This window comes from Gekko japonicus, unplaced genomic scaffold (assembly GCF_001447785.1).
Source record: "Gekko japonicus isolate JY-2015 unplaced genomic scaffold, Gekko_japonicus_V1.1 scaffold173, whole genome shotgun sequence".
In the NCBI taxonomy this organism is placed as follows: domain Eukaryota; kingdom Metazoa; phylum Chordata; class Lepidosauria; order Squamata; family Gekkonidae; genus Gekko; species Gekko japonicus.
In genome coordinates this window covers 1,404,927-1,414,645 of record NW_015161407.1, presented here as the reverse complement: position 1 = coordinate 1,414,645, position 9,719 = coordinate 1,404,927, and positions in this window count along the sequence as shown.

The window sequence follows — 9,719 nt, the reverse complement described above, 5'->3', positions numbered from 1 at the left end:
AGATCACTACAGATGGTGACTGCAGCCATGGAACTAAAACACACCTGCTCCTTAGGAGGAAAGCTATGGCAAACCTAGACAGCAAAATAAAAAGTAGAGACATCATCCTGCCAACCAAAGTCTGCATGGTCAAAACAATAGTATTCCCAGTAGTAATATACGGCTGTAAGAGTTGGACCATAAGGAAGGCCAAGTGCCGAAGAATAGACACTTTTGAATTATGCTGCTGGAGAAGACTTTTGAGAATCCCTTGGACTGCAAGGAGATCAAATCAGTCAATCCTAAAAGAAATCAACCCTGACTGTTCCCTGGAAGGCCAGATACTGAAGCTGAAGCTCAAATACTTTGGCCACCAAATGAGAAAAGAGCATTCATTGGAGAAGACCCCGATGCTGGGAAAGACTGAAGGTAAAAGAAGAAGGGGATGGCAAAGGATAAGGTGGTTAGACAGTGTTATCGAGGCAACGAACATGAAATTAAGCAAACTCCGAAGCACAACAGAGGACAGAAGGGCCTGGCATGATGTGCTCCAGGGGGTCGCAAAGAGTCAGACTTGACTGTGGGACTGAACAACAACAACAAAAGTATGTAGCATACAGAATAAATCAAAAACCTGAAATACAATGCACTGTAGTTTTATAGGATATATCCTGGTTATCGAGTGAAGGGCGGGGTATAAATCCAATCCCGCCCACCTAGCAGCTCGAAAGCCCATATGGGCAAGTAGACAAATGGGTACCTGCTCTTAGAGCGGGGGGGGCACCCGTCCTTCCCTTCGCGATGGTGTGGCGTGGCGGCAGCACGAGCAGCGGAGTAACGGCGGCGGCAGAGAACATGGCGGCAGTGGTGAGGCGAGCAACCGAGTGGAGACTGGGCCGGCAGAGCGCGGGGGCGGACCGACACAGTAGGCTGGAGCCAACCGGACAGAGGCCGGCTGCGGGAGCATGCGCGGACGTGCACTATGGCCCATACCCGGAAAGAAGCCGCGACGACCAGAGGAAGACCTGTGCCAGAAAAAAGATGACGACGCCGGATTGAAAAGACCTCCTGCAAAAAGAGACTATAACAACAAAGACTCCGCTATGGGTGCCTGTTAGGTTAGTCAATTCCCCCTCAATTGTATGTGTGTGGCCCTAGGAAGAGATTGTAATAAATTGTATATGTAAAACCGCTCAGAGCCCTTAGGGGGTGAGCGGTCTACAAATCGAAGGAATAAATAAATAAAATATTGTTCTGTCAAGACCCATAAAGAGGGTGGTTGGCACACAACAACCTGAACAAAAGAAAGCCCAGACATTAAATACCTTTTGCCATCTATACCTGTCAATTAGCTGTCAATTTAGGCCTGTGACGAACATCTGACACGGTTGACAAAATCCAGCCCCCCATATACATCTAACATGAACTTTGCCTGTAGTTAATGTAGTACCTATGAGGGCAAGAAGCCCCAGACCAATGCTCCCTCTAAACTGTGGAGTCTTGTGAGCAAAAATTCAACTTTGTGAACTAATGACATTAAAGCTGTGAGCGAGAAATTTGGCTACTGCATAAATTAGTTTGCTCTGGAGCCATCCTTCCTGAGCTAAGACAAAAATGTGTGAGCTGGAGGCTAAAAAACTGAGCTAGCTCACACTAAGTCAGCTTAGAGGGAACGGTGCCGCAGACTATTATGACACCTCTTTAAGTGCTAATCTTTGTATTGTCAGTGGGTCAGTGAGGCTCTAGACCTGTACTATGTCAAGGATATCTCGGGGGCAAGGTAATCTGTTTTTAGGCTTCGAGCACCATATACCATGGACATGGAAAAATATAAACGTGTTTTATAGGACAGGGTGCATCAACAAATCCACTCTTGCTTGGAAAAATACAATACTTAGCCAGACTGCAAAGCCTTATGAGATGCTAAGCCAAAGAACCAATAGACTAGAGGCCAGAGCTAGAGCTAATTCAAAAATGGCTAAGAGAGAACAAGACCCAGTTTCACTTAATAAATTCCCTAACAAAAATGTCATGTGAAAACTGAACTCTCTGTGGCAAGTTGTGTAATTTAGACCAGCCCTAAGAAAGTGGCCAGTGGAGAAGCAATAACACCAGCAGATCATTGATTAGATGGGTTTCTGGACATGACTTGCTTATATGAAGTAATTACTGTTAGGGGAAAAGCTGAACATTGAGCTTCTTAAAAATAAACTGTAGTAAATGTGGGTGCTCTGGCAGCTGATGTCAAGTTAAAATACTTGACCAGGCATGTAAAATGAAGGGAATTTCCTCTTCTTGAACTGGCATGCCTTTTCCCCGAAAAGCAATATCAGAAGGATTATAATATTTCCAGCAGCTGTGAGGAGGGGCATGTACTAAACGTAGACAGAAAAACATAATTTTTTACTACGCTTTATAAGCTAAGGAATAGGAGTTGTTGCTGCAAAACAAATTGTGTGAAGTCTTACGACACTAGTTGTAGAAGTTTCTAGTATAGGTACTTGCAGAACTGTAGTGTGTGCTTTTCTCAGTTTAAAATATAGCTCGACTGTTCAAGGGAGAATAGCTGAGAGCCAGCACGGTCTGGTTGTTAAGACTAGGATCTGGGAGACGTAGGTTCAAATCCCCACTCTGCCAAGGACCTAACTTACCTCATAGGATTTTTGTGAGGATAAAATGGAAGAGGAGGGGTAACGATGCTGTAAGTTACTTTGGAACTAGCGAAATAAATCAGCTGCAATCGAAAATTCATAGCCTTTTCCAGCTGTGTACACATGTACAGGTAGTAGGATTCTAGCAAAGATGTGTAACTAAATCTGCTTCATAAAGTGTTCATGTTGAATATGAGGTTTCCATATAGCATGCAATTTAATATAATGAAAACTGTCCCAACTCAAGGAAACAGCCAGATAGGCCAGTCATAAAGAAGGAAACAATAGGGTCCCCAAGTGTGAAAAATTATTGCTTTAAATAAACACCATTACTCTGAGATTCCTCAAACCATGAATCTCCTATAAACTGCCTCTGAGGGCCTTATATTCCAAACGATGCTCTAATATTCTGTATTTTAAGGTGTGTGTTTTTTTTCCAACCTGCCCTTGAGACTCCCCTTGCCTTGAGTTTGTGGGAAATCCATGGTTGCTGTAATGATTTCCAAAGACTGTTATCAGCCTACCACTAGTGGGCATTTCAGTCAAAGCAGTACAAAGTGTTTTTCCCTGCTGGCTCAGCTGCTCAGGCAGATGAACTGGGAAAACCAGACTTTTGTGGATATTACAGATCTCTGAAAGACAGCATCTCCCCTACAGAGACATTTTGTAAATAGGGCCTTAATGATGATTTCAGCAGTGAAATGCTAAAGAATCCAGCAGTTCAGACACACCACCACAGTGAAGGCAGAAACACTGTAAGTAGCAAATCTGAGTCATGCTTTGACCTGCCACCAAAAATTCCAGGCAATGTGACTCAAAACTAGCAGTTTACATGCATTGTGCCTGCTCTGGGTCCAAAGTTCAGCAAGAGCAATTGCGGAGATGGAAACCGAAGGCAACAGGGAGAAAGAATAAACTGCACTTTCTCTAAACATTTCAAGAGAAGACCTTTAATTTAGATAAGTTAGAGGGAGTGTGGCTTTTAATCAGAGACTGAAAATTCCAAACACCACCTGCTACTGCTTTCTTAACCCTTTTACTGCTCCCAAGCTCTCTACAATGCAAGTAAATGAAACTCCACCACCACAGCTAGTTGCAAAGGTGTTCTACAACCATTGAAGACAAACAGTTCAGTGATTCTGCTCACGGTGATCATGGCTGTTGAACATTGTTTGTTGGCCTATCTGGCATGTTTCTCGCAAAGTTTGTGGCACCCATAGCTGAGATTTTATTGCATGGCAAGGTAGTTATGATAAGATTATTGCAATTTGTTAGCATTGTACATCACAGAGTCATCTTATGATTGCACAACTTAGGACAGAATCCATCAAAACATACCCTTTTCCAGAATAAGTATCCATTTTTCTGCTCTGGTTGTACTAATATTTTTATGCTTGCTTTTTCACATACTTTTTTGCATCTTTTGTGTGTGTGCGTGCGTGTGTGCAAGCATGCTTGCGAGCCTGGAAGTCATGGTGACTTCTGGCAACCCCTAGTGGGGCTAGGGAGTTTCAGAGAGGTGGCTTTGATATTACTTGCTTACTGTTAGGGGAAAAGCCGAACATTGAAGGATCTGCTTGTTGAGCTTCTTAAAAATAAACTGTAGTAAATGTGGGTGCTCTGGCAGCTGATGTCAAGTTAAAATACTTGACCAGGCATGTAAAATGAAGGGAATTTCCTCTTCTTGAACTGGCATGCCTTTTCCCCGAAAAGCAATATCAGAAGGATTATAATATTTCCAGCAGCTGTGAGGAGGGGCATGTACTAAACGTAGACAGAAAAACATAATTTTTTACTACGCTTTATAAGCTAAGGAATAGGAGTTGTTGCTGCAAGACAAATTGTGTGAAGTCTTACAACACTAGTTGTAGAAGTTTCTAGTATAGGTACTTGCAGAACTGTAGTGTGTGCTTTTCTCAGTTTAAAATATAGCTCGACTGTTCAAGGGAGAATAGCTGAGAGCCAGCACGGTCTGGTTGTTAAGACTAGGATCTGGGAGACGTAGGTTCAAATCCCCACTCTGCCAAGGACCTAACTTACCTCATAGGATTTTTGTGAGGATAAAATGGAAGAGGAGGGGTAACGATGCTGTAAGTTACTTTGGAACTAGCGAAATAAATCAGCTGCAATCGAAAATTCATAGCCTTTTCCAGCTGTGTACACATGTACAGGTAGTAGGATTCTAGCAAAGATGTGTAACTAAATCTGCTTCATAAAGTGTTCATGTTGAATATGAGGTTTCCATATAGCATGCAATTTAATATAATGAAAACTGTCCCAACTCAAGGAAACAGCCAGATAGGCCAGTCATAAAGAAGGAAACAATAGGGTCCCCAAGTGTGAAAAATTATTGCTTTAAATAAACACCATTACTCTGAGATTCCTCAAACCATGAATCTCCTATAAACTGCCTCTGAGGGCCTTATATTCCAAACGATGCTCTAATATTCTGTATTTTAAGGTGTGTGTTTTTTTTCCAACCTGCCCTTGAGACTCCCCTTGCCTTGAGTTTGTGGGAAATCCATGGTTGCTGTAATGATTTCCAAAGACTGTTATCAGCCTACCACTAGTGGGCATTTCAGTCAAAGCAGTACAAAGTGTTTTTCCCTGCTGGCTCAGCTGCTCAGGCAGATGAACTGGGAAAACCAGACTTTTGTGGATATTACAGATCTCTGAAAGACAGCATCTCCCCTACAGAGACATTTTGTAAATAGGGCCTTAATGATGATTTCAGCAGTGAAATGCTAAAGAATCCAGCAGTTCAGACACACCACCACAGTGAAGGCAGAAACACTGTAAGTAGCAAATCTGAGTCATGCTTTGACCTGCCACCAAAAATTCCAGGCAATGTGACTCAAAACTAGCAGTTTACATGCATTGTGCCTGCTCTGGGTCCAAAGTTCAGCAAGAGCAATTGCGGAGATGGAAACCGAAGGCAACAGGGAGAAAGAATAAACTGCACTTTCTCTAAACATTTCAAGAGAAGACCTTTAATTTAGATAAGTTAGAGGGAGTGTGGCTTTTAATCAGAGACTGAAAATTCCAAACACCACCTGCTACTGCTTTCTTAACCCTTTTACTGCTCCCAAGCTCTCTACAATGCAAGTAAATGAAACTCCACCACGATCTTTCAGGTAACTTTGTAACACTTTAACTCAAGGTCTTATAAATTCACTGTTTCTCTCCAAGATATCAGGACATACAGCCTTTCCTATAATTTGTCTTCAATTAAACTTTCATTTACTTTTTCTTATTCTCTGTAACTTCCTTCATACACAGAACTAACTGCTTGTCTAACTCATTCCCCACACAGAACTTAGAGCTAACTGAACTTCTCTCTGCTTCTCTCACAGAGCTCAGAAGTAACTGAACTCCTCAACTGTCAAACCTGTTTTTCCAGAATAAGTATCCATTTTTCTGCTTTGGTTGTACTAATATTTCTACGCTTGCCTTTTCACATACTTTTTTGTGTCTTTTGTGTGTGTGTGTGCGTGCGTGTGTGCAAGCATGCTTGCGAGCCTGGAAGTCATGGTGACTTCTGGCAACCCCTAGTGGGGCTAGGGAGTTTCAGAGAGGTGGCTTTGATATTACTTGCCTCTGCATCCCGGCCCTGGAATTCCTTGGAGGTCTCCCTTCCAAGTACTTGTGAGGGTCGGCCCTGCTTAGCTTCCGAGATCTGATGAGATCAGGCTCCATGTCAGGGCCTTTATGCTTGCTTTTTGACTAAGCATCTTAGTTTGTGAACACATGAAGACGCCCTATATTGAATCAGACTACTGGTTGATCACGGTTATTATTGCCTACTCAAACTGGCAGTGGTTCTCCAGGGTCACAGGCTGAGGACTTTCAAATCACCTGCTACCTAATCCTTTTAACTGGAGATGCTGGGACCCTCCGTGTGCAAAGTGGTAATATGTCAGAAAGGAAAGAACTTTCACCGTTTTATTGACAGCAAATGAAATTGCCTAGGAATAGAATTGTTAACATGTAAAGGTATATACTGATTCTTCCACTTGAAAAATACAATCTGTGATATATCACAATATATACAATCCCCTCTTCACTTTCACAACCACACGACAATTTCTAGCACAGATTTAAGAGTGTGATGGTAATAATGCAAATACCATGCCATCTGGGTTCTTTTGTCTTTGGAGCACAGCTACATTAACTCTGTATTGGGGGCTGGGGAGACTACTACTACGGGGCAAAAGTAAACTCAATTCTGAGACCTACCTTGCAGTGGTTTTGATATTGTTTGCAGAAGCAGGCTGTGGTTTGGAGATTTTGCCCTCACTAGGCTGGCCAGTTCCAGAAGGTGGTGCTAAGGGACTGCTGTTGGGCCTCATGACATTCAAGCTGTGGGGGTCCATGTTGTTGTCCATGCTGTTTCACATCAACATGAAAATCACAGAGAGAGATCATCTGGGGATATGGAATGAGGTGTCACCAATACACAGATGACACACAGCTCTTTTTCTCCTTAAGATATGAGTCAGGTAGGTCTGTGGAAGTCCTGAACAGATGTCTGGAGAAGGTCTTGGGATGGGTCAATAAACCAAAGTTCAGACTGGACAAGACTGAAATATTGTTGGTCAATGACATATATATATGTGACCAAGAGTTCTGTGATGTTGTTGGTCTCTAAGATGCCACTAGATTTTTGTTTTATTTTGCTATGACAGAGTAACTTGGCTACCGCTTTGCAATCAATGACAAAGCTGCTCAACGACGGAAGAGTCAACTTGTCTAAGAAGGGAGTTGCACTCCCCTGAAGGAACATCTTCGTAACTGGGTGTGTGTGCTGCTGGATCCTGGGCTTTGGCTGGAGACTCAGATTTCCTCTGATGCACATAGTGCTTTTTATCACCATTGGCTACAGTTATTCCTTGGAAAGCATAATCTGGCCATGGTGGTAATCCATGCTCTGAATAAGTTATCCAGGTTAGATAACTGTAATACACCTTATATGGGGTGGCTTCTGAAAGCATTTAAGGGGTGTTGGATACAGCTGCGGTGGCTCAAGTGGTTAAGACGCTGAACTGCAGGCTGGAAGGTCGGTAGTTCAGCAGTTCGAGACCCGAGTGCCGCATGATGGAGTGAGCTCCCGTCTCTGGTTCCAGTTCCTGCCAACCCAGCAGTTCGAAAGCAAGAAATTGCAAGTAGATAAATAGATAATGCTTCGGTGGGAAGGTAACAGCCGGCCACTGTCTTCGGACAGTGCTGGCTCTTCGGCTTGGAAACGGAGATGAGCACCACAACCCTAGTGTCGGATTTGACTGGCTTTCGAGCAAGAGAAATCTTTACCGGATACAGGGACTGTATCTCTCCTGTGCAGAAAGATTTTCACTGACTACGTTTGTTTCCAAACACAATTCAAAGTTCTTACTTTTGACATCCTAAATGGCTTGGGGCCAGGCTACTTCAAGGACAGTTTCCTCCTCTGCTGCCCATGAGGTAAGACCCTCTTCTGAAGTCTTGTTCTCTATGCAGCTCCCTCTTTGTTAGGTGAGTTGGATGGCAAACAGAGACAGGGCTTTTTCAGTGGTGGTACCTTGCCTATGAAATATCCTCATCCTGGAGACTTACCTGGTTCCTGCTTTATTGTTGTTCAGATGTTGTTTAGCACTTATTATTATTATTATTGAATTGAATTGTTTTATGTTGGTTTTATCAGATTTTAATTGCTATCTATATATTATGTAATATGTTTTAATGAATATACCCCGCCCTGAGCCTGCTTTGCAGGGAGAGCGGAATATAAGCTGAATAATTAATAAATATAACTAAATATCAGGCTGGAACATTTCTCCTTCTCCAGGCTTTTAACTGAAGGATTCCTCATTTTAAAGCTGCTTTGATGCTCTTCCTCTAGCCTGTGAGTGGTGTTATGGCTTGTATTTTTTATTGTTTTTATGTTTGCTGTGGTTTTTCCCTTACCTCAAGCTGGTCTCTAAACATGTTCTAATCCTATCCTATATATATAGTTCCCTTACGTATTGGCCATTTTCAACTCTCCCATTGGCTGTGCAGTGCACTCCATCAGCCATTGGCCCATCAACCACCACTCAAGAGTATTCACGTGACCTTGGGTGGCTGCTGGGTCCGCTCCTCTCCCTGCCCACTGCCAGCCTGGACACTCTTCCCTCACAGAATTAACTATCAAAATGGCTGTCTCTCCCGACAAAGACACTTCTCCTTCTTGGCTCCTGTGGGACTAACGTTTCCTTCAGTGGCTGTTGCTAGGCAACCATGCTTGATTCTGTCAGTAAAAAGGCAAAAGAAGGAAGCCCTTTCCAGGCCTTTGGGGAGAACTCATTGGGGCCAGTCCTGACTAGGGTTACCGGCTCCAGGTTGGGAAATTCCTGGATATTCTGTGGTGGAGTCTAAGGAAGCCAGAGTTTGGGGAGGGGAGAGGCCTCAGTTGAATAGAATACCATAGAGCCCACCCTCCAAAGCAGTTATTTTCTCCAGGGGGGGAGAGATATGTTGTCTGGAGCTCAGTTGTGATACCTGGCGATCTTCAGGTGTTGGAGTTAGTGCTTCAGAGCAGGGTCTGCTAGATCCAGGTTCTTGCTGTGGGTGATTTCAGACCAGTCACAGACTTTCAGCCTAACCTACTTCACAGGATTGTTGTGCAGATCAAAACAGGAAGAGAATGATGTAAGCTGCTTTGGTCTCCACTGTGGAGAAAGACTGTGCTTTTCCTCCTGGGGAACCATTGCTGCCAATCTCCAGGTGAGGGCTGGAGATCACTCAGAATTAAAACTGCTCTCCAGATGGCAGAGATCAAGGGCAGATAATGATAGGTTGATGGTTGGCTGGGAAGGAAATAGGGTTGCCAACTCCAGGTTGGGAAATTCCTGGAGATTTGAGGGGAGAGCCTGGAGAGGGTGGGGTTTGTGGAGTGGTGAGACCTCATACAGGTACAATGCCCTAGACTCCACCCTCCAAACCAGCCATTTCCTCCTGGGAAACCATTGTTGCCAATTTCCAGGTGAGGGCTGGAGATCACTCAAAATTACAACTGCTCTCCAGATGGCAGAGATCAGTTCTGTTTGAGAAAATGGTGGGCTCTGTGTCATTATA